The 26,742-nt window shown below is 38.6% G+C and overlaps 1 protein-coding gene and 1 non-coding gene across 4 annotated transcripts in view; both read right to left on the reverse strand.

The window, feature by feature from the left end:
• Positions 1 to 26,742, reverse strand: part of CADPS (calcium dependent secretion activator) — a 441,690-nt gene that overhangs the window by 168,236 nt on the left and 246,712 nt on the right. The window lies entirely within an intron of this gene.
• MIR7332 (microRNA mir-7332) lies at positions 13,323 to 13,385 on the reverse strand. The gene has a single exon (NR_127551.1). It is a non-coding gene; the product is annotated as a microRNA mir-7332 (primary transcript).

Raw genomic sequence — 26,742 nt, forward strand, 5'->3', positions numbered from 1 at the left:
CCTCTGACATTTGGTTGTTGAATGATAACAGACAAATCACTTAAGCATTCTGAGCCTAAGTTCTCCATCTACAAATGGAAGATAATAACCACTGAAATACTTACCTCAGAAGGTTGTTGCATGTCTCAGACTATAAAGGACTCTGTAAATGTCAGTTTACAGGGCAGCTGTGCCTGGAATCAGGAAGATTCATTTTCCTGAGTTTGAATCTGACTTTAGACACTTACTAGCTTTGTGAACCTGGGCAAATAACTTAACCCTATTTGCCTCACTTTCCTCATCTATAAAATTGGTTGGAGAAGGAAATGATAAACCACTCCAATATCTTTGCTTTAAAAAACCCAATCCCGGGGGCAGCTGGGTAGCTTAGTGAATTGAAAGTCAGGCTCAGATTTGGGAGGTCATGGGTTCAAATCTGACCTCAGACACTTCCTAGTTGTGTGACCTTGGGCAAGTCACTTAAACCCCATTGCCTAGGTCTTACCACTCTTCTGCTTTAGAATCAACACATAGTATTGATTCTAAGACAGAAGGTAAGTATTTTAAAAAAACCTCAACCCAAATGGGTCATAAAGAGTTCAAAATGACAGAACAACAATAACAACCAAAAAATCAGTTATTAGTATTATTCAACTGTGGTCAAGACAGGATAATGTACACATTGATTAACATGTTGCTTTTTTATGGGGCCCTTTTAGTTCAATTTTGCACTTTAATACTTAATAACAGAGATGGCCACAGAAAATCAACACAGTATGACAGACTGTTGCAATGTTAATGAATAGAACAACAAAAAACCAAAGCCAAAACAATTCTACATAATTATAATGAACTAATTTGAGACAGAAAAATTCACCTCTCTCCCTCTTTTCTTTGTAGTTGGAGAAAGACTGTGATAATGAGTGTTTTCTATCTTGTCAGTCAAGACTGGTTGCTTTTGCTGAACTTTTTTTTTTGGTGTTTTATAAAGACAAAGCTATTGATGGCTAAATAGTTAGGGGAGAGATATTTTTAGAATCAGAGGTGATATAAAAACAAAAGATAAGCAGAAATACTAGGCCTGTGACTTCATTGGTATGGGGAACTCCCAGGTAAGGTAACTCCCTCTACCCTTGCAGGCTGGCATCTTCTCATCAATTTATAGTCTTAGAGTTTCCTATAGCATAAAATTGCTGTTCAAGGTCAGACAGTCAACAGGTGTTAGAAATAGAACTAGGATCCAGTCCTTCCTATCTTGGAGTCCAGTAGGGAAGGAAAAACAAAAGATAGAAATAAAAATAAAGTAAAATAAATAAGGTCTTCCATAGAGCTCAAGGTAATAGAGAGCTATATAGCAGGACTGAACCAGTAGAGGGCACTCACAAACTACCATGTTTCTTCCTTCTCTTTAAAGGAGATCAGTCAAATGATGGTGCAGGGAGAATTCAACCCCACATTCCCAAGGAAATTTCCTTTTGCTGCAGAAATATCTCAGCTGATGGAGGTATCCAAAAATAGAACATCTCCAAAGCTATGCCCTCTACGCCTCTCTGACATAACTTCTCCAAAAGACAATCAGCTGCTAAAAATGAACTCTGGGCAGCACCATTACTGTTGTAAGGCACATCTAGACACTTTGCTGTTCATTTGTAAAGATTTGGAAAAGTGGAATGTATTGTTACCTTTCAACCTTGAGGGATTTGTTTTCTCTGAGCTCCTTATTTCATTCAATCATTTCACTCCTTCCTTCTTCATTCATTCAAAGATCTATACCCTTAGCACTTATATTCAAAATATTATAGTAGACAGGTACCCATAACACATAGAGGAAGCTCAAAAATGTTTGCCTGAAAAGCTTGTATCTGTGTGTGCGTGCGTGTGTGTGTGTGTGTGTGTGTGTGTGTGTGTGTGATATAGAGACAAAGAAAGAGATATGCAGAGAGAGAGGGAAAGAGACAGAGAGAAGACACAGATAGAATCATCAAATCCTAACTCTAGAGATGATACCACTAACATTAGAGATGATACCACTTAATTTTACAGAGAGTGAAACAGACTCAGAGCCAGGATGTAACCATCAGGTCCTGTGACTCCCAGTTTAGTGTTCTTTCCATTATGATACTTTTTCTGATGCAAATTATAGTAGGAGAGATCATTGAGAGATGACTTCTAGTTGGAGTTGGATTATTTGTTGAATGGATTATAGTGGAATTTGTTTATAAGTTTAAGAGTTGGATGAAGTGGCCACTGAGATTCTTTTAAATTGAAAATCTGTGATTCTGGGAATTAAGGGAATGCTTCATGGAGGAGGTGACCATCAAGTCTATGCTTTGATAAAAGGAGGAAATTTCAGTAAAGTAGTAGTATGGTACAGTAGAGAGGGCACTAAATTTGAAGTCAAAGGACCTGGGCTTGAATCCTACCTGTGTGACCTTGGACAAGTCCTTCCATATCTCTGAGAATTCAGTTTTCTTATATGTAAAATGAGGGGGTGGATTTGGCAATACTTATGCTACCTTCCAGCTACAAATTCTATGATCTGATATTGGGGCAAAGTCTGTTCCATGTATGAAAGGTGGGCATTGTGGACATAGAAGAGGAACAAATAATACTGAGGACCATGGAGTGGTCCGTTTTGACTGGAACCCAAAATGCACAAATCAGAATAGTTTATGATGGGCTGGGAAGATTAGTTGGACTCAAATTATGAGAACCTTGAAAGTCAGGGAAAGGAATTGGAATTTTATTTGGTATGCAATGGGGAGAAGCAGGATCAGACTTCTGCTTTAGGAAGATTACTGTGGTAGCAGTATGACCTTGATATGTTATGAATAAATAGAAATATCCTCTATAAATATAGCATCATAGACAGAGTTGTAAGGGACCTTGGATACCATCTTGTGCACCCCCTTTATTTTACAGACAAACTAAAGTTCAGAAATATTAATGATTTGTCCATGCTCATAGTGTTAGTAAGTATCAGAGGCCCAATGTGACCCCAGGCTTTCCTGACCCCCAGGTGCAGTACTCTGTGTTGCCTATCAACACAAGCTATATTCTCTTTTGTATCATAGCTATTTGTTTGTATGCTTCCTGCCCCTAGGCCTGATTGCAAGCTTGTTGATAGCTTATTCATTTTTGTATTTACCTCAGGGCCCAGCTTTGTGCCTCATACTCAGAAGTTTCAATTCATCACCATCATTGCTCACTTTTATATGGTGCTGGATTCCATCTAAGCCTCTACCAGGATGCCAGGGGCAACCCAGCATTGAGAATTTGCCATCTGATCTGAAGTTCTTCTCCCCATTAGGTACTCTGAATCTCTAGAGACTAGGAGACCCTTTTTTCCCCTGATAGGAATTTACCAATTCATCTAGCCATCAATGAGATTTTGTCCAAGGCTATGAGGTCATTTTGAGTAGGTGAGTGATTTGGATCACCTACATTTGAGTAGCCCCAAATCATATTTCACTTTCCAGCTAGATGACTTGGACAAGTGACTTAATCTTGTCTTCCTCAGTTTCCTCATCTGTAAAATAGGGATGATAATAATAATGGCACTTGCTTTCCAGTGTTGTGAAGATCAGAGATAATTTTTTTTTCTAAAGCATTTTTAAAACATCAAAACATTATATAAAGGCTAGTCGTATTGATATTTTCCCCAGGTATCAACCAAACCCCCAGGTCTACCTTGTTATATGCTTTGCTTCCAAACAAGTGTACTGCTCTTCTCCCAACTTCATTTTACTTTTTGCTTTTTTTCTGGGAGTAATTATTAAATCAATATTACTACTGCTACAGGGGTGGGGCAAACTCTGTGGCTCTATAAACCATCTCCTAGAAGTTACCTTCCTATTGAATGTAAGCTTTTTGAGGGCATGGACAGTCTCCCTTTTGATTTTGTACCTCCAGCTGAGAGGTGCTTAAAACTTGCTGATTCATTGATTTGAGGCACTCAAAGCATTTGCCATATGCTATCTCATTCCATCCAATTTGAATGGAATTTAATTGAAAGTAAAGATCATGTTTGAATTTTAAAATGTCATCAGATTGGTTAAAAAAATTAAATTAGTGACTGGTATCTATGTGTAACTCCATTAGTATGTAATTAACACAACCACATGATCCTTCCCTTTTCTCTGGTAAAATTCAAAAGTTTCACAAAAATTTCCACAGAAGTCTATTTCCAAGAGTACATAATGAAAAAATGAGTCATGCCAAATCTAAAGTAGAAACCAAAAGTTGATGGATTTCTATTGTTGGCTGTACATTCCTTGCACCAACCCTTAGGCTAACAATATGATAATTACTTTACTCTGGACTAAAGACTTACTGTGAAAAGTGATTTTATTTGAGAGATTAAGTATATCCAGTGTCAACTTAACCTTCCGGGGAAATTCACAGACAGTGTTGATAGGAATGCACTTCTGGAGCTGGAAATGACTCAGAGTTTGTCTAGCCCAGCCTTTCATTATACAGATGAGGTCCATTTTGCTGTGAAGTCCAGAGTAGTGAAATTACTCATTCAGGATCACATAGTCTCAAAGCTGGGATTTGATCCCAGGCCTTCAGATTCTAAATAGTTCTCTGGACATCAATAGCATAACAGCTCTCATTGTCTAATGCTTATCCTTTGATTTTGCCAAAGGCCAACTCTTCTGTTCTTTTTGATTCTTTCCTTTGTTCTGTCCTGTTTACATTCACTACGTTTTCCTTTGTCCTCTATATAATTCCTATTGAAACCAAACCAAAACTAAATTAAATCCTTACCTTCTGTTTTAGAATTGTAATGATTAGAAAGTAATGATTCCAAAGCAGTTGAGTAGTAAAAGGCTAGGCAATTTGGGTTAAGTGACTTGCCCAGGACTATGCAGCTAGGAAGTGTCTGAGGCAATAATTTTGATTTTGAATGCTCATTTGAAAAAATAGGATGTGAGAATCACAGCCAACTAGGAATAAATCAGAAGATCCATTGAAACAGGATTAGGGAATTGGTGAGGAGACATTAGTAAGATGAGTCAGAGGATAAACAAAGTTCAAGGAGAAAACAAGAATGAAAGTCAGTGACTAAAGACCTAGGTCATTAATGAAGAGTTGGAGTATGGCTATTCTGGTTCAAGGTTAACCAATAACAAGAAGGTAGAAGTCACAAATCTTCAATGAGCCAGGGCCCAAAGAATGTTCTAGTATAATCACTAGGCCAGGATTTGGATGTCTTTGAGTTTCAGCCTTAGTGGAGTCATATAAGCTCTTTTACTTACTGGCAATCCTGAATCTATTCCAAAATAATCTTCAATTGGACCATTCACTAGGAATTTCTAATGGATTCAGCTCTGGCTATTTATATATGCATTTGTGTACTCCTGTAGGGTGGAAGGAAGCTTCTGCCTGAACTTTGTGGGGAAAGGTATTTGTAGAAGCAAGGAAGGTGTCAAGGTCCTTTAGGGAATGTCTTTCTTGGCAAATCAGCTGAACAGGGTCAGAAGAATTAAAGGAAATGAATGAAAACAATTTAGAGCTGGAAGGGATCTTATAGACCCAGCCCTTTTATGTTACTGATGAGGAAAGTTGAGGCCCAGAGACGTGTCCAAAGACATAGGATTGTAGATACAGAGCTATAAGAGGTCTTCTAGCTCATCTTACTCAATCCTTTTTATTTGCAGATAAAGATACTGATTCCTCAAGCGATTAAATCACTTGCTGAAAGTCACCGAGTTAATGAGTGAAGTAGTTAGGATTTAAACCCAGATCTTCCTTGACTCCTAATTCAGAGCATAAACTAGGGCAAATCCAGAATGCAAAGGAAGTTTAAAAGTGAGCATCAGAATTTTAGAATGTCAGATTTAAATGAGACTATTAAGTTCCACTCATGCCTTAACAAGAATCCAGTCTACAATATCCTGGTCAGGATTTGGCTTTTGGCTTTTTTAAACTTTTATTTTCTGTCTTCTGTATTTATTCCAAGGGAGAGGAATGGTAAGAGCTAGGCAACTGGAATCAAGTGACTTACTTGCCCAGGACACATAGCTAGGAATTTTCTAAGGCCATATTTGAACCCAGGACCTCCCAAATCCAGGCTTGGAAGCTCTAACCATAGTGATACTTTGCTGCTCCCAGTGCATTTAGCTTTTGCTAGAAGACCTCAAAGGATAAAGAACCCTACTTCTGAGGGAGCTTATTGCATTTTTGGACAGCTCTTTATTTTAGGAAATTTTAAAAAGAAGAGAAAGAGCTAGTAGTGGGGCATTTAAAAGAGGAGCTAGCCTAGGGGGCAACTGGGTGACTCAGTGGATTGAGAGTCAAGCCTAGAGATGGGAGGTCCTGGGTTCAAATATGACCTCAGACATTTCCCAGCTATGTGACCCTGGGCAAGTCACTTGACCCCCATTGCCTAGCCCTTACCACTCTTCTGCCTTGGAGCCAATGCACAGTATTGACTCCAAGAGGGAAGATGAGGGTTTAAAAAAAAAGAATTACCAAAATAAAAGAGGAGCTAGTCAAGGGCCAATACTCAGACAAAATTTGGTACCATGAGCTGATGTTACTGACTGGACATATCCTGCTCCCTGAGGGTCTCATGCTACATGCTTATCTGGATTTCTTGATTCTGCTTTCTGTGTTTCTAGACTTGTGCTATCTGCTTCTGGACTCTTCCATTGGTAATAGTAAATTTGTACCTGGACCTTCTAGCAGATTCTTTGCTGATAGCTAAAGCATTCAATTCAATCAAAAAACTGATCAGTTCAGTGACTATAAATCAAATGGGTTGTTTAACATCAGGTATCTATGTGGGATGCCAATTTGCTTTAAGGTTTACAAAGCACTTTCTTCATGATCTTCTTGAGAAGCCACAGATACTATTAGCCCATTTTACAGATGAGCTAATGGAGGCTCAAGATGCTAAAGTGAATTCCTCAAGGGCACAGAGCTATTAAGTGTCAAAGGTAGGATGTGAACATAGATATCATGACTCTAAGCATGGTGTTCTTTTCATACATCATGTTCTTTCATGTACATATCCAATATTGCAACATATCTTAACCCCAAGAATTTATTAAGCACCTGTGATAAGACAGTTATTGTGCATATATAGGAGAAATAATTTTTGCCTTTGAGGAGCATATCTTCTAATATAAATACAGTCTACATGTCAACTCTTATTCAGATTTTCTAAAAAATTTTCCTGGGAAAGCCTATCCAATATGTTGGGGATTTTCCTCCTAATTTTTTTTATGGATGGCAAGGATCCAAGGGATTCTACAGTCTGGCTATTGGTAATCCTTTAGTGTTGGTTCATCTTTTTTTCCCAGTCATACAAATTTTTGATAACATCTATTATGCTAATTCTCCTACAGAATTCCTCATCTTTACTATGTCCCAATAATTTCACCCTAATCATGTGCATCTCCAGATTTGAGATGATTCTCCACTTCAAGGTTTGGAGATAAAATATTCCATGACATATGAGGCCTTACAATATACACTTATGAAATAGAGCATATATCAAAAATCTCATTGTAGTTTTAACAGGTTACAGTGAACACTGAGACTTTGGGGACATGCCACAAGGTACGTATTTTGCATCTTGCTGGATAACTCACCATACAAATTCCAGTTGAATGGAAGTTGTTAAACCATATCAGCCTTCATTGACTTGCTATGTATTTGTGGATCTGGTGGGCTTTTTGTAAATAGGGTCTGTTTTATTCCAGTCTTCACACACTTTTTTCTTCTCCATGTATTCTGCATTCCAGCAACACTGATCTCCTTGATAGTACTTGGATGTAATAATCCATCTCCTGTACCTGGGCACATCATTTTCTAGGCTATCCCCCTATTTCTGGAACTTTCTTCTCCCTCATTTTTGCCTTCTGGTTTCCCTAGCTTCTCTCTATTCTTAGCTGAAGTCCCAATTTGAGTAACAAGTCTTTCTCAGTCCTCTGTAATCTTAATGCCTTTCTTCTGAGGTTATCTCCAGTTTTTCCTGTTTCAATCATATTTGTGCAGAATTGTTTGCATGCTGTTTCCCCCATTAGACCATGAGCTGCCTGTGATTTGAGACTGGTTTTTGCCTTTGAGTATTCAGCCCTTAGCACAGTGCCTAGAATACAGCCATTGCTTAATAAATGCTGACTGACTTGACTTGTATTTGTATGTATATCTTTAGTGCCTAGCACAGTGCCTGGGACTTGGTAGGTACTTAATAAAGTGAGATAATATTTGTAAAGTGCTTTGCAAACCTTAGAGGACTGCATCAATGCTAGCTCTGTTGATATAGCAATCATTTGATATAATTTACACATGCACACACACACGCGTATATATTTATATAAATATGTAAAAATGGCTTATTGAACAATTTCATTTTTTTATCCAGTTGTGTAGACACTGCCTCTAATGGTTCCTGAGCTGTGCTAGGCTCTCGAAATCTCTTTTGATTCTCTAGCATAGCAGAAGGCCATCAGTCTCTGAGTTGGCCGATTCCTTCTGCTTTCATTGCATACCAATGCCTGGGCTATTTACTCAGTTCTCTCACCTCTAGCTGTTCCTGAACTAAACTAGAACATAGATATACCTCTGGCAAAAAATAATCCAATGTGTAAAGAAGCCTTTTCTTATCAGGAACATAGCTGTGTAAGGGGCCACTTGATAAATACCAGAAAAATGTTATTAAAGAGATCTTTTCAATTTCCCTCATTTATGCCTTGGAGATGGTCACTTTGTTGGAAATGGCCAATTATACTACTGTTGCTGCTGCTACTACTACTGTTGCTGCTAATACTACTACTATTACTACTACTACTACTACTCTTACTGATGCTACTACTACTGCTACTACTACTACTACTACTGCTACTACTACTATTGCTACTACTACTGCTGCTACTACTACTTCTACTACTATTGCTGTTGCTACTACTACTACTACTGCTGCTGCTGTTACTGCTACTACTACTACTGCTGCTACTACTACTAGGGCTACTACTACTGCTTCCACTACTACTTCTACTACTATTGCTGCTGCTACTACTACTACTGCTGCTGCTGTTACTGCTACTACTACTGCTACTGCTACTACTACTGCTGCTGCTGTTACTGCTACTACTACTGCTGCTACTACTACTAGGGTTACTACTACTGCTTCCACTACTACTTCTACTACTATTGCTGCTGCTACTACTACTACTGCTGCTATTGTTACTGCTACTACTACTGCTACTGCTACTACTACTGCTGTTGCTGCTGCTACTACTACTAAATTAATAAACCTGAAATAATCCCTCACATACTGAAGGAATAGACACAGCATGGCATGGCAAATAGAGCACTGAGCTTGAAGTCAGAAAGACCTGGGTGCAAATCAATTCTCTGACCCTAGCTGTGTGATCCTAGGGAAGTCACTTAATGTCTATAATATTCAAGAAAATACTTGGCATTTATATGTGTTGAGATTGGAGGTGGTGGAAGGAATTGCCATGGCAAGAGGGCTGCATATAGGTATGATATGTCAAACATACTGAAAAAAGCTTTAATGTCTTATCTTCATGGGCAATGTAGAGTTCAGAGATGAAACAAGTATTAGATAAACCAGACTAGACAGTCTAATGCATTGGTTGTCAACTCTAGCCAATAAACATTTATTAACTGTAAACTACAGAGGGCAGTAGGTGTCTTAGTAGATTAAGAGCCACGCCTGAGTTCAAATGTACCTCAGACACTTCCTAGCTGTGTGACTCTGGGCAAGTCACTTAACCTCCATTGCTTAGCCCTTATTGCCCTTCTGTCTTAGAATCAATACACAGTATTGATTCAAGGGTGGAAGGTAAGGGTTAAACCAAATTGTCAACTGTGGCTAGTCACTGTACTAAGTGCAGGAGAATTAGAAGAAAAGTAAAAACAATTTTCCCACAAGGAGTTCAAAATATCCTGATAAACAAAGGGTGCATTTTGTGAGGGATCATGGGTTTCTAATCACAGCAACAATACTACTGATTCCACACTGAAATCACTTGAAGGTCTAGGAAACACTTTCTTTACAACAGCTTCATCAGGAAGATAATCTGTTCACTGTCTATTATCCCTGTTTTATGAATCAGAAGACTAAGAGTCATAGGTATAGTGTTAGAAGAAACCTCAGGGATAATATACTCCAAATTTAGCTAATACTATAAATTAGTTTAAAGTTGAGGAAATTGAGGCCCAGGGAGTTTTTTCCCCCATAAAATGTTCTAAATAACAATTCTAAGACAGAAGGTCAAGGCCTAGGCAAATAGGGTAAAATGACTTGCTCAGGATTTCTCAGCTAGGAAATGTTTGAGGCCAGATTTGAATCCAGGACCTCCAGATTCCAGGCCTAACTCTCTATTCATTGTGCCACCTCTCGGTCCCACTCAGATAATCTTCCTCAGGATCATATCAACAGTAGATAGCTGAGACATGATTTGAAACTAAATTTTTTGACTCTAAAGCAATTCTGTTTTTCTTGTGCTTTCACTTCATTGCAGTAGAACATAAACTTCTTGAAGGAGGGGGCAGCCCCTCTTTTGATCTAATGTTTCCAGTGCACATGGGAGGTGCTAAAAACTTCTCGAGTGGTTGTATGCCATATTAGGTCACAAGCATTAAGTGATTTGCCCACAGTCATAAAGATAGTAAAGATCAGAACAAGGATGTGAAACCAGTGTCCTGATTCCATGTTCATTCATTTGACAAGCATTTATGATGCACCTTCTATATCCCAGGGACTGTGCTAGGATCTGAAAATACAAAGACAAAACAAAGAGTCCTTGACTTCAAGGAGCTCATTCTGGTTACAGTTAGCCTGTAGACCAAAGCCAGTGAGTCACTGGTCATTTCTTTTTGCTTGCATAGCCTGAGTAAACTGTCAACAAAGAGGTGGCTTTGAGAGACTATCCAAGAAGAAAGAACAAAAGTTGGATGAAGTGTTGGGGTCCAACTGGAATGAGATGATGCCTAATTAAGCACATGGACTAGATCTGGGGGTTCACTGCTATAGAAAACTCCCTTGTGAGGAAACTTCCTCTGCCAATGCAAGTTAGGACCTTCTCTCTGAAATAGAGGCTTTCAGAGTTGTCTAGGGACATGGAAAGGTTAAATAGCCTGTCTAAGATTACATAGCCCCTACATGTGTAAGACGTAAGACTTGAATCCAAGTCTTCCTAGTTTTGTGGCTAGCTGTTTACCCATTATGTTATGCTGTCTTGATGAATAGTTAAGCAATATTTATTCATCACAGCAAATTTCAAAAGTTTAAAGGTGTTTGGGATGGGTGTGGTAGAAAGGAGGAAAGGAAGAGAAGACCACCAGACCTCTGGACTAATTTTTTCATTGTGCTTTAAACAAAGTCACATCTGGAGCAGAGGCTTGGACCACAGTTCAGCCTGGATATTTGTAAATGAGGCCCTAGACAGAAGAATACAGACTAGAATCCAGGTTGAAATTTGGTGGCTTTTCACCAAGAGCATGTGTGTGTTGGTGGCTTTTAATGGAACACATTCTGATTGACAAAGTAGGCAAATCCTCCATCTAATTCAATTATCCTACATAATTAAAGTTATTGGCCTTAAATTACAATTGAATTCAGTTTTAAGAGAAGGGGATATACATTTCTCATTTACATTTTCTTGCACCTTTGGTTTTCTTTAGCTTTACAGTGTATACTGCTGGCCTCTCTATGGAAATAAACCTAAATTTCAATTGTTCTTCCAATCCATGTAGCAAGTTCTGTGACCTTGTTTGTTAAAACAAATAATTCCTTTTTATAGGCCATTTGCTAAAGGTAAAGGATTAAAATCTGGGACCTGAAAAATGACACAAATATGGACTCCACATCCACAACTATAAAAATAAACCAAGATAATGGGTGTTTTTTGGGAGGGGGTATGTGTGTGTCCCCACCTTGTCTAAAGGGATAGTTAAGACCTTAATCCATGCTTATTTAATTTGGTAGAACTGAATTGAATAACAGAATCTACCTCAGTTATACCAAACCAACATCCTAGCCAATACTTATGTAAATAGCATCATTGATTGAATTTTCCTTCCATCCTCTTTTGCCTCATACTCTCAAGAAGTCAATTAAAAATAAGGGGTACAGCCCTGAAAAATATATGATGCCCTGTGATTAACCAATCCCAATGTTACTTTGGCTGCTGTCAAAGAAGAACATTATCCCAAGGCTAGCCAACAGAACAAGCTAAATTCTATACTTTTTAATCAACTGGTCAATTCACTTGATTTCAATCTCTTGAAGATAAGGGATTGTCTTTTACTTTTTTATTTTGAATCCCCAGGCTTAGCACAATGTTTGGTACATAGTAGGTGCTTAATAAATGTTTTCTGACCAATCAACAACCAGCAGTTAGCAAATACCTAGTAGAGGGGGCAAAGATGGAGACAAAAATAAAATCTTACTTCAGGGAGTTTAGGACAGATGAGACCTACATTTAGAGTTAGTTAATCAATTGACAAATATTTATCAAACACCTACTATGTTCCAGGCACACTACTAGGTGCTGAGGATACAAAGACAGAAACAAAACAGTCCCTAACTCAAGAAGCTTCAATTTCATTAGGGGAAATAAAATACACACACACACACACACAAACACACTGATCTACAAAATATATTCAAAAGAAATTTTAAGTAATTTTGGGGGAATATGATTCTGGAATTACCCATCCAGGTCCTTTAGACAAAAGTCTATTTTATACTTGTGTGTATGTGTGTTTGTGCACACACATGTGCACATGTGTGGTATCACTTATAATAGATTGTAAACTCTTTGAAGGACAAAATGATGCCATTTTCTCTTTTTTTAAGTCCCTGGTGCATTTCCTTGCATTTGTGGAACACACACACACACACACACACAAAGCCCTTAATAAATGTTTGTTGAATTGAATTTTTCTTCACTATATATATATATAAGCTATATCTAGTATTGTATGCACTCTTCTAATCATGCAACCACCTGCTTCTCAGGCTAGGGAACCCAGGTTAAAGATATTGACTGATCTTGGGTTGAGAAAAACAAAATGTAGAAGTTGGAATTATTTCCTTGTCATCATCAGAGATCCTGAGTAGTAGAAATCTATTCACCTGTGGACTGTGCCATTTAAAATCTAGATGGGAAAGTCCCAGGGGAACAGGTGAGTCTGGGAAGCAGATTCCATGCCACCTACCAATGTCAATCTTGCATCATCAGCTCTGTTTTCACATCGTCGAAGGTCTTGTATGTAGAGTCTTCTCTGATGACAATGTTCAGGTGCCTAGGTGCAGGGGGGCACTGGCCATTTTCCGTTGACTTCAGCTAATGCAGACCAACAGTCAGTTGATTCAGGAGGCCAAGTGGATTCTTTCATCTGAATCATCCAGGCTATTGGTCCACACTGCTGGCATTTCCAAGGTCAGCATCCATGCTCCCCCATCCCTTTCCTTGCACCTAATTGGTGTGTCCACACATTTCAATTTTCCTCTTGAAATGGTTTCTTTGTAAAAACATTTTTCTAAATAGCTGGTTCCTTGATTGGACTGAGTGTCAGGCAGATGATGTGAGCAGCTTCCAAGAATGAACTTAATGAATAGAAAGTAATCATCTGTAGAAGAGATGATGTGGCATGGTGGACAGAGCACTGGGCTAAAGCCCAGTAGAGACATGAGTTTGAATCCCACCTCTGATACTTATTGAATGTGTGGCTATAGATAAGTCATTTGATTTTTACATTGAAAAAATGAGGACTATAGAATCATAACCTGAGAGAAGGAAGGGGCCTTAGAGGCCATCAATTACAACCCTCATTTTAGATGAGGAAAGAACCAAAAGAGATGAAATGACTTGTCCAGAGTTGCAGAGGGACTAAGTGCCTGTGGCAGAATTTGAATTCCAAATCTATCATACTATTCCATGCTTCCTCTTAGGCATACTATCATGCTAGTTGTTAACATTCAATGTATGCAATAGCACTTATATGCCTTGGAAAGTAGCTATTACAATGACAAATAGCAAGCAGTCAATTCAGTTTTAAATGAAAATCTCTAGTCACTTGATGGTTAAGTGTCTGGTCTATGGCTATTCCCAGAGACACTATGTCCATCTGGCTAATTGCCCACTCATTCTCCATTTGTCAGGAAAGCTACACAAAAGACTTCTTGTGGTTTACGTAACCCTGCTAGCAAAGAGTTGAGGATTTAGCTCAACTACCTTTCTAATTTAGAGCATGTACTAGGTTATACAAGTTCTAACACAGCTAATTTCTCAACACTAAATAGCATTTGTTCCATGTTTAAGTATCACAAGGTAGTATGTTTGTTTTAGCAGGTCTGGAGATAGCAAATCCTGCTTCATAGTTTAATTCTGTCAATTACTACATATGAGATTATAGGCAAATCATATTGCCTCGGTTTCCTCATCCATCATATTTATGCATTACCCACCTCACATGGATGTTGAAAATATGTGTAAAGCTTAAGGGATTCCAGAAATATAAGGTCTTATTGAGAGTGCTGAATGACCCACTCATCTCTGGGTCTCAGTTTCCTTATCTTTAAAAAGAAAAATTGACGAGCTACCTCTAAGGTCCCTTCTAGCTATAAATCTATGATTCCATCATTCTATAAATGAAGGAATTCCCTCAGCTGGTGAGGATGAGAATTGTCTAGGACTTGGTAGAGATATCTAAAAGAGTTGCCATAGAGTCAGAAAGGTAACTTGTCCAGGGTCACACAGCTAGTATGAATCTGAGGCTGGATTCAAACCCAGTACTCTATCCACAATCCCAAGCTGGCTCACATTACTTTCAGATATGATCGTTACCTGCAAATGGGGATATTGAAAATACTTGGAACCTTAAAGTCATCTGTCCTAACAATCTGTCTTCTGAAAGTTTCCTGGAGTGAAGGAAAAATGGAAAAGAAAGAAAATACATTTTCTCCAAATCCTAAATACATCTTTTGAGATATGATCTCCCATTCTTACCCCTTTGGAGGCCTTTAGAGAAATGCTCAGCTGTCAGGTAGGAAACATGATCACTAGCCATTTTGTCTAGATGCCATAAATAATAAATTGTGTTATAGAAAACTTTAAGGTTTGCTAAGTACTCTACACACATTGCCTTATTAATCCTCCCAATGCTTTGAAGTCAGTCTCCTTCTTATCCTCATTTTACATGGCAGGAAACTGAGGATCTGAGAAGTGAAGTTAAGCAAGTTAAGACTTGCCCTGGGTCACATACCTAGGAAGTGTTCAAGGCAGGATTCAAACACGTGTCTTCCTGACTTTATGTCCAGCACTCTCTCCATTACACCACATCATTCTAACCTGTATTGTAAGATGTGCTGTGATGACTGTCACAGAAACTTCACACAGCATCATGCATACTTCCTTGGGTCTCCGTTTTTTTAATGAAAAGAGTAGCAAGTGCTACCACCAGACTAGCTCATTTTGCTCTTGGACATTGGGAAATAGCTACAAAGGAATTGGACTCGTGTTATAGCTTTCCCCATAAAAAACCAGGAGTCTAATTGAAAAGCATTTAGTGAGCTTTTACTATGTGCCAAGCACTGTGATAAGTTTTGGGGGATACAAACAGAAAAGTGAGACAGTCTCTGCTTTTAATATGCTACACTTGGGGGAGACTATGGATCTATCGATCTCATCTCTTTTCTGTCTCTGTCTCTCTGTCTGTCTGTTTCTGTCTCTCTCAAGTTTAGCTTCAGGATGGATGGAAAAGATGGATGAACCTTAGGGTACTGAAGCAGGACAGATAATGCATTCAGATTGTTAGGTAAAATGTAGAGAGAACGATATTTTTGTGGCCTCTGGGAAAGTATGTTTTGGGGTGAGGCCATGGGGGATGAGGAGCTCTAGTATATTGAGTTCATTCTTCTCACTTTGCATGATGGTCATAGAGACACATAATTTGAGAGTTAGATGGACTATCAGTGATCTTATTGGTTGATCCTGTTCACACATGGTTGTCCAGCTTCTACTTGAAAATCTCCAAAGAAGAAGAACTATCCACTTCCAAAGAAAGCACACTTGGTCTTAGGGACAAAAGCTTGTTTCCTTTTCATTTTCTAGGAATTTTGACCTAAGACATTATACATCTTTGCTGTTTTGAATATTCATGGTGGCAGAATAAAAGAAATTTTCTACTTGGAGGCAAGAGAACTTACTTGGAACCCTTGATTGAGTATAGAATGTCAGAGATGGCCTACTTCGATCTTTTCTCCTTTTCACAGTCACACCTCTATGAAAAAAAAAAACAACTACCAACACTTGCCATTTCTATTTCCTCTCCACTCAGCAACTTCTCAGTCTTCCGCAATTTGTCTTCCAACTTCACCCAACTGAAATAGTGCAAGTTAACGTTGATTTCTTAAATATCAAATCTCATGGACTTTTTTCAACCCTCATCATATTATAGACCTCTAAGCATTATTTGGAATTCTGATCACCCTCTCCTCTTGGATATTCTCTTCTCTTCTGGATCTTCTCCTTCCTGTTTGACTACTTCTTAGTGTCCTTTGCTGAACGATCATCTCTAGCATACCCCACAAGTGTAGGTGTAGCTCAAAACTGTCCTGGACCAACTTCTCTTCTCTTTACTCTCTTACTTGGTGATCTCATTGTTTCTGGTGCATTTAATTATAATCTTGATACAGGTGATTCCTAGATCTATATATCTAGTTCTCCTCTACCTTAAACTTGAGTCCTTATTGCTTACCATTTTTAAAAAATAAAAAACCCTTATTTTAAAAATCTTTACCTTCAGTCTTAGAATCAGCACTGTGTTTTGGTTCCACTATAGAATAAGGTCTAGGCAATGGGGGTTACATGATATGCCCAGGTTCACATAGGTAGGAAGTACTTGAGGCCAGATTTGAATCCAGGGCCTCCCTTCTCTGAGCCTGAGCTTCCATCCACTGAACCGCCTAGCTGCTCCTTCACTATTTACCTATTGAACAATTTAAATTGCATGCCCCAGAGACATCTCTAACTTATGTCCAAAGCAAAAGTTATTTTCTTGCCATTCCCTACAAAAAAATCTCATTCCTTTTTACAGTTTTCCTATTTCTGATGAGGGCAGCACCACCATACTTCCAGACTTAATACCTTAGCACCACCCTCTCTCACCTCACCTGATGGCTGGGAGCCATCAGGCCATGATGCCTTGACAGAGTCATGCGTGGTAGCTAAGGAGGCCACAGAGTGGCCCTTGGCAAGATGTGATTGCCCACTCAGACCCCCTTGCATGACCTCTGTGATTGCCCACTCAGTCCTCCTTACATGACCTCTCTCATCAATGCCCCTTACCTATGAAATTGACATGATTACTATTCCCCCTAGTCTCAGAAGGAATAATGCAAGAGCAAAATACCTGTACCCTAATTCCCCAAAACATCACCAAAAGATCAGACCCTCAAATCCAACACCAAAAGACTATCATGGGTTAACTTTTACTTAGGTACATAATTCCCAGCAAAACCGCAGTTACAAGCCAAGCCCAGAACTTTCCCACTCACAGAAACTTATTCTCATGAAGCCAGCACACAAATCAATCATAAAGGCCCATATAACACGTACAGGTACAGTACAGGTACACTAAGCTTCAATATGCCTCAGTGACTCGACTTTACAAACCAGTAACTTGCCAGTGGGAAACTCCCTAATAAACCCTGAGAAATGATCAGTCTAAATTTGAATTGTGTTCCCAGTACCCCTCAACCTCAATGATACAATTGTTAAATTGTCTTTTAAGGACTGTTGATTAATTATTCCATTTTATTAAAAGTAATAAGTAAATTTCCTTGATTGTTTGTAAGCTCAAAACTTCTCACAGGGTAATGAGAAAATTAAGCCACCTGTGACGAAATCTTGTATGCTGTCTGTAATCACAATATAAGAATATAGAATGTTAATCAAGCGATTTGTTAAAAGTTAATGTATCACTTTTCCAATTCTCTCTCTTTGAACATGTGTGTTAGATAATGTATCTGTGAGCTGTGTGCCAAGAAAATGGGTATAAAAATAAACCCCAGGCCTGGAAATGGTGGAGCAGCTATCAGATGCAACGCAGTCCCATGGCCATAATGATTAAGCTGTCTTCCATTTGTTATTTTTTTTGACTGATCATTTGAAACCTGCCGGGAACCCCTGGAGTTGCTAGTGAGGCTGGACCCCGCCTGTGGCATTTCATCTCATCACTTACCAAATCTTTATTATTTCTATTTTCATGTCTTTGACATCTGGCCCCTTCTCCCTACTTACAATATCACCAACCAGGTTCAAACCCCTCCTTACCTTGCCTGTCACTTGAACTATTATAATAGCCTTCTAATGGGTCTCATTGTACCCAATCTCTCCCCTTTCCAATCCATACTTCATATAGCTCCTAAAATAATTTCTTAAAGGGCAGCTCTGTTGGTCCCCTTATCAGTATAGTCTGGGACTTCCTTATTGGCTGAAGGATCTAATGCAGATTCTTCTTTGTCATTTTAAACTCTTTAAGACTGGTTTCAACTGACTTTTCCAGTCTTCTTTTATGAACTTAATATACATTATGTATATTATGACACATTACTTTTCCTCTTATGCTCTGTAGATGAACCAATTGGCTTTCACCCATTCTTGACTTTAGGATTGACTGTCTTCTAAGCTTGGCATGCACTCACTCCCACCTCTGTCTATTAAAATCCTTCATTTTCTTTAAGATGTAACTGAAATGCCATTTTTTTATATGAACCCTTTCCTGATCCTCCCTCCTTTTCCAACTACTAGTATCTTTTGTCCCCAGATGACTTTTGCAATATATATATATATATATAATATATGTATATATTACATATACTTCTATATTGTCTCACCCAATAGAATGTAACTTCTTTGAGAGAAAGGGACTTTCCCCCCTCTAGTTAGATATGCTAGAATGCAGTACAGAATCTGGCACATAATAATGACTAAACAAGTGCTGGATGATTGACTAATGATGGAGCTTTAGAAATCAAGTAGTCTGGGAATTCAAAACCCGGTGTTGAAAAACCTCCCCCCACCAATGGACTATAAGTAGATTTCAGCAAGTTTGTGACCTTGGATGGGAAACTCCCCCCCCCCCCCCATCATTTTAATTCTATTTTATTATATTTTTATATCATATATTATATGTTTACATATATAAATAAATATATATTATATTTTATTATAATCTCCAAAATGAAATTTAGCATTTCATTCAATTGTGTATTCAGACAATAATATATGATTTTAAGAAGTCCCATGGGCTTCATGGGACTGCCAGAGGGGCTTTGACATAAAAAAAAATGTTAAGGCTATTCTAGTCAAATTCCTTTATTTTATAGATGAATAAGCAGACTAGGAGAGAACTCTGACAATGGATAAAGTGCTGGATCCAAAGTCAGAAAATTGGTTTTGAATCATGCCTCAGTCTTAATTTTCTCATCTTTGAAATGGGATAAGACTAGTTTATAGGATTTAAAAGTACTATATAAATATCAGTTCTTATGAAGAGATATCTGTATTCACACAATTATAAAAAGGCATAGCAAAGACACAATCTAAAGTCTTGATTCCAAGACCAGTGATCCTGCCATCATTCCTTATTTTATCTCATAGTTATAGCTGTATGATTATGGGGTTGTGGGGGTGAAGTGGTGCACCCCTAGGGCTTGGGAAGGATACCTTTTGCAAGAATGCAAGACTCCAAAACTTAGCTTAAAAACAAAAAGAGAAATTTATTAATTTAGAGAGTATTGCTGAGAATGTCCGGGAGGATAGCAAAGTGGAACAGCAAGATGGAAGGCTGCTCCCAGAACCCATCAGTTCTGGGGATTTTATACTCTTGCAACAAATGCTGTGTCATAGTGTGGACGTGACTCTAGAATGGTAGTCACTCAGGCATTTGGTGGGGTGGGGTGGTCATCTGACTGGGGTCTGCCTGGAGACATAGGGAATGACCCTCATAAGATTCCTTAGTTTTAGGGAACAGCCAGATGTCTGAGATGTAGCCTGATAGGATCGAGGTGTAGCCTGGAGGTGCATCTCTCTGTCCATCTTAAATCTAAAGGAGGATCAAAGGAGGACAATCATCTCAGGGTCCTATGGGGGTCATCAGATGTTTTAGGCTAAGAGTCATGAGAATGTAAGGGAGAAAAGGAATTTCACTGTTGCTCAAGTTTCTGGGGGTACGATGCCCGTGTCAAAGTCAATTTTACTTCTCTAGGCATCAATTTCCTCATCCTTAAAATGAGTTTAATAATACTTGCAATTACCTACTTCATTGGGCTTTTGTGAGGAAAGTGATTTACAAACTGTAAAGCACTTCCTGAACTATGAAGTGCCATGTAAGTGGCAATGATTATTATTGAGTTAACTAGTCACCGGGCATTATTAAGCAACTTACTGTGTGCCAGACACTGGGCTAAGTGCTGGGAATAGAATTAGAAGCAGAAAGACAGTCCTGATCCCCAAGAGCTTATATCTGAATGGAGGAAACAACATATCAAAGGAAACTTGAAAAGGGGAGACAATGTTTCTTTTTAAAATAAGGCAATATTTCTAAATGCACTAAAAGATACACTCTTTAGGACTGCTGGCCTGACAAGAATTTTGAAGTGCCTATCCCATGAGATACAATGTGATTTTTACCTCTTCCCATTCAACTGAAAGTTAACCTCCTGAAAGAATTCAAGCCCCTACTGGGAATAGCATCTTCACTTGGTATGATCTGCTCATTGTAGCTTCTTTTATGCAAGTCTTTTAAATAAATGTTTTCCAGATTGGAGAAAAAGTGGTTTTTCCAAAAAAAAGGGGCACCTACTCTCAGATAAACCACACAACAAATGGAATCTCAATAGAAGAAATGCAGACTGATTTTGCTTTGGCATAGAGGTGAAGACACATATCAGTTAAGGGGAAGTATATATACCTATATAGACATGCACACACACACACACACACACACACACACACACACATACATCAGAATGCATAACAATAAGGTATAAAAGGAAAAGCTTTGCTACAGCTGCAAAAAATAGAGTATCCCTTTTTGGGGGATTGGGGGAAGGGTAGAGATACAGCTAGAGAACTTGCCTGGCCCAGTTCCCAGATGTACATTCATTACCCACAAGGCAATTTTCAAGGAACTACAGACTTACAAAAAAACCTAAACTTGTTCAAGGTCAGGTAACAGGGCCCAGCAGCTGCTGCTGATAAATTGGAATAGTGTCTCTGATCTCTGCTAAGTGATAGGTAGAAAGCACAGATCTGTCCTAATAAGTCATTCTGAGCCCTGCTGAAAGGAGAGTGAGGCATTGTCAGTTGGTCAGCAACTACCCATTTAGTATCCAGGTCACGTGGCCATCAAACATCAGGCTTTGCAGCAAAGGGATCTATGGCCATTGGGAGCCCTTCAAGCTCAGCACAGCTGTCCATCTCATCCTTCTCTATTCTCAGGCTTGGACTCTGTTCTACTGGGGGAGGGAGTCACTAAACACTGACTATATCCTCTAGCTTTCTCTGAAACTTAACTTTTTTATTGAAAACCAGAATGCTCCTGATTTTGCCTAGAATTGATCCTAATTTGAATCCCATTCCTTTTTTACTACATTGGCTCTTATAAGGCAGCTAAGTAATATCATGGATAGAAAGAGTCTTGAGTCTTGAATCAGGAAGAACTGAATTCAAACTGGGCCTCAAACATTTACTGTATGACCCTGGGCAAGTGATTTAATGTTGATTTTCTTCAGGTTCCTCAATTATAAAACAGAGAGGTAATAATAGGCCCTACTTCCCAGGGTTGAAGGGATCTAATGAGATAATATTTATAAAATCCTTAGTTTAGTGCCTGGTATATAGTAAGTACTTAATAAAAACTTGTTTTCTGCCTGCTTTTTTCCCTTTCCTCTCATACTTGCTCCTCCAAAGTCCCTCCTTCCCTCCCTACTTCATTTGTCCCTCCCTCCCTCCCTCCCTTCCTTTCTTCCTTTCTTCCTTCCTTCCTTCCTTCCTTCCTTCCTTCCTTCCTTCCTTCCTTCCTTCCTTCCTTCCTTCCTTCCTTCCTTCCTTCCTTCCTTCCTTCCTTCCTTCCTTCCTTCCTTCCTTCCTTCCTTCCTTCCTTCCTTCCCTTCCTTCTTTCCTTCCTTCCCTCCTTCCTTCCTTCCTTCCTTCCTTCCTTCCTTCCTTCCTTCCTTCCTTCCTTCCTTCCTTCCTTCCTTCCTTCCTTCCTTCCTTCCTTCCTTCCTTCCTTCCTTCCTTCCTTCCCTCCCTCCCTCCCTCCCTCCCTCCTTCCCTCCTTCCTTCCCGCCTTCCCTGCTTCCCGCCTTCCCTCCTTCCTTCCTTCCTTCCTTCCTTCCTTCCTTCCTTCCTTCCTTCCTTCCTTCCTTCCTTCCTTCCTTCCTTCCTTCCTCCCTTCCTACTTCCCTCCTTCCCTCCCTCCTTCGTTCATTCATTCGTTCGTTCGTTCGTTCGTTCCTTCCTTCCTTCCTTCCCTCCTTCCCTCCTTCCTTCCTTCCTTCCTTCCTTCCTTCCTTCCTTCCTTCCTTCCTTCCTTCCTTCCTTCCTTCCTTCCTTCCTTCCTTCCTTCCTTCCTTCCTTCCCTCCCTGGGGAGCTATTGCAAACATCCTCCAGTGTGACAGCTGATTCCTATCCTGCTATTTCCTGTACACATCTATTCTTGATTCTCAACTACATAAATTCAGTCTTATGCCTTAGTCATCATTTCTGTGATAAAAGCAGTTGTTCAGGATTCAAAGGATCATAGATTTAAAGTAGAAAGGCACCTCATAGGCAGCTTTTTGGTGCAAGAAATCAAGCGCTGGACTTGGAATCAGGAGAACCTGAGTTCAAACCTGACATCAGACACTTGGTAGCTCTGGGACCCTGGGAAAAATCAATTGCTTGACTCAGTTTCCTTATCTGTAAAATGTAGATAATATAGCATTTACCTTCCAGGGTCATTGTGGGGATCAAAGGAGATAATATTTGTAAAGCTCTTGGCATGCACTAAGTACCTAATAAGTGCTTATTTCATTCCTTTGTAGACCATATAGTACAATTTTTCATTTTATAGTTTATGAACTAAAACCTAGGAAAGTGAAATGATTTGACCAAGGTCACATAGTAGTAGAGTGGGGATTTGAACACAGAACTTCAGACTCTAAATCTAGGATACTTCCTTCTGTATCCCATTATCTCTATTAATCTTAGGATCATAAGATGGAGTATTTCAAAGGGACCTTAGAGACCATTTCATTTTATAGAGAAAACTGAGGCCCACAGAGAAGTGACTTTGCCAATGCCCACATAGATTGTGACTGAGATGAGATTTATACACAAATCAATTCCAAATCCAGTGTTCTTTCTACTACATTGAATCTAAAATGGCAAGTGTTTCCTTTATTTCTTTTTAAAAACTGTGTTTGATTTATTCCTTTTAATTTTTCCCTCCTGCTCCTCTTCTTCCTCCTCCTCTTCTTCCTCTTCCTTCCTTCCTTCTTTTTTCTTTTAAATTTCACTTATTTCCAAAACATAGAGTCAAAGGATAAATGCTGGGAAAGACTGCAGAGACCATTTAGGTTGGCCTCCCCTCATCTTATAGATGAAGGAACTGAGAATCAGAGAGATTAAAAGTCACGTAGGATTTGAACTCAAATGTTGATTGCAAATTCAAAGACCTTTTCATGGTGCCGCTCTGCTTCTTCCTAATACCCTCCCTTACCCAGTGATCTCCCAACAGTTACTTCCCAACCTGGAGCAGTTCACTGAGGCTCTCCTAGAGCACCATTTTGCCCCAGAATCTTCATTCCAGAGGAGATCATTGTCAAGGATATTATGGCATAGCTAATCTGGACAGACTTTATTTAATGCCCCAGATGGCCCCAAAGATCTCAGAGCAACATTCCTCAGGCTCCAGACACCTCTGCATTTGGTTCAATAACAAAATAGCTTCAGAAAATGGCTTAGCTTTTCTTTGGGAAAAGAACTCAGTAATTGAACCCCATAGAGTAAAAACAAGCAAAAATAACATGGTAGTGCATGGGTATCCCCCAAAGCAATAAATCCTTTTCTGATTAAAGTTGTCAAATATTTATATTGTACCTCAATTATTTCACACTGGAAGGAGTAGTAAAACAGATCACACTGCCCCTGCCTTTTTCTCCATCCACAAGTGTTCTTATGAGAAAAAACCAAACCAAAAATGTATGACCTCTCCTTCACACATATGGGGGCTGACTACTGGGCCTCTTTCCAACACCTACCTCCCTTCCCCCAACAATTTTTCATTCTTTTATTTTGGTGATCTTAATGAATTTCCTTTAAACATCTTTATTATCTTCTCAATATTTTCAAATTTTCAAAACCATCAATTAAGGAATCAATAAATCAAGCAATCCATTACAATGTAAGCTCCTAGAGGGCAGGGACTAGGTTTTGCCTGTGTTTTTCCATTGCTTAGTTTAGTGCTTTCCCCATAGTAAGTGGCTTTCCCATGTTAAATAAACAAATAAAATAAATGCTTGTTAACTAATTGACAAACATTTACTAAGTACAGTTATCCCTTTCATATTCAGTTTTCCCACATCATGGTTTTCAGGCATAAGAAATTAAGTGAGAATTTTGGGGGACTTTTGTGGAAGCTACAGATGACCTATAAAGGTCAGTAGATGACAGAAAACATTTAGAAATTTAGAAATATATATTTAACTCAATATCTACAATAACGAACAAAAACACTTGACAAAAAAGAGAAAAAAATAGACTTCTTCCTTGATATGAAGGGAGACCAAAAATTTTTATGAGAATTTTCCAGATTGTAAGGGTGCCATGCCCCTAACCCATGTGATGTGGAAGGGATGCCTATATTTGCTATGGATCAGGTACTATGCTAGGCACTGGAAATCAAAGTCCAAAGGATTATTAAATTCTTCTATTTTACATAAGATCTCCTTCTATCTTTTCCTACCATCTTAGATAGATCCTTATGTTTCTACATTGGGAGCTAACTAGCAAGCATTCACTCTGTCTATATTGTGTAGAGTGCAAGAGGAAAAAATGCATTTTCCTGTAGTAAATACAGAATTCTCACAGTGTAAATTCTCAAAGTGGGGGGCGGGGGGATGTCCAACTTGAAAAAAAAATAAGGAAAAGAGACTCCATGCCTTCATGTTAACTGATTTCATGTGGTTTTAGGAACACTCAGCAAAGGGTGGACAGAGTGTAGGATAAGCAAAGGAATTTGAGTAGTCAACAAGTTAAGTAAACAGACAGAAACAAAAAGAGAGATAGTCTCTGCCCTCAAGGAGTTTACAATCAAAAGAGGAAGTCAGCAAATAAAAGGAAGTTGATAAGAGAGAGAATGTAAATTTAAGAATGAGAGTGAGAGTGCATGTGTTTGCCCACACTTTGAAACTTTTCCTTAATAGGAAGTTTTCTAGGGAACTGACAGGAAGACATCATGGGGAGAAGTGATCTTCCTGATAGAGAAGTGTAGGAAAAAGGCTGATCTAATGCTATTTCTCTAATGCTTTTTCTCAATATTTATACTTGATTTCTCTGAATTATTTGACATTGTTGACCACTATTTACTCTTAGACATTCTCCTTTCTTTGTCTTTTTTTTTCTCTTGTTCTTTTGAAGGCACCTTGCCAATGGATAGAATACTAGGTCAGGAGGCAGGAATAGCAAGTTCAAATCCTGCCCTCAGACACTGATTAGCTGTATGATTCTGTATGAATCCATTTGATCTTTCTAAGCCTCACTTTCCTCATTTGTAAAATGGCAAAAGACAGTCTCTGCCTCCAGAGCTCACATTCTAATAATGGGGGGAGACAACAAGCAAAAAAATATGCATGAAGTAAATTACATATTCAATAAAATGAATAGAAGTACTAGAAATCAAAGGTACAGTAACCCTGTAGTGATACTCAGCTTTTCCCTCTCATTTGCTCTTTTCATTCAATCAGTGATGGTCTCCTATACCTATGGCACTTAAAAAAAGTTTAATATGTTTTAAACAAACATTGATAAATGTCTGCTAGATACAGCATAATCTATTATGGTCAGCAAGAAATACCAACTTATATGTGAAGGAATAAGAGGTATATTAGGCACTGAACTTGTCATGGACTTAATTTTTGTTTGTTTGTTTCATGGACTACATGTTTCCCAAACACTACCCAAAAAGTTCTTTCTATTCATATGGCTACTACCTCTAGGAGAATCCCAGTTTTTATCACTCTTAGCCGGAACTAATGAAGTAGTCTCCTAATTGGCTTCCCAGTTTCCATGTACTTCTTTCTCTAAACCTTCTGTTTCACAGGGGCCAGAATTCATTAGAATTCTAGAAATTACTTTGCATCTACTGTATGTATAAACATATTTATTATATATTTTCCATGTACATGTTATTCCTTCTTCCTTCTCTTCCTCAATAATGTATGTTCCCTGAGGTAAAATACTTCATTTTTGTCTTTGTATTTCTAGAGTGTAGCTCTATGCCTGGGTATTTTATGGGTACTTAATAATAAATGCTTACTGAATAAATGTGTCATTTCTTCTCTTGCTCTTCTGTCTACATGACTTGAAAATAATAATTAGAGAAAAACTAAGCAAATAAATCACCCAGAGGTTTTCAAATAGCCAGGTATGTGGCATCATTAGAGAAAATAATTGAAATATAGATCAATATTTTGTTCATTTTCCATAGTATCACTATTTCTC

This window comes from Monodelphis domestica, chromosome 7 (assembly GCF_027887165.1).
Source record: "Monodelphis domestica isolate mMonDom1 chromosome 7, mMonDom1.pri, whole genome shotgun sequence".
Taxonomy (NCBI): Eukaryota; Metazoa; Chordata; class Mammalia; order Didelphimorphia; family Didelphidae; genus Monodelphis; species Monodelphis domestica.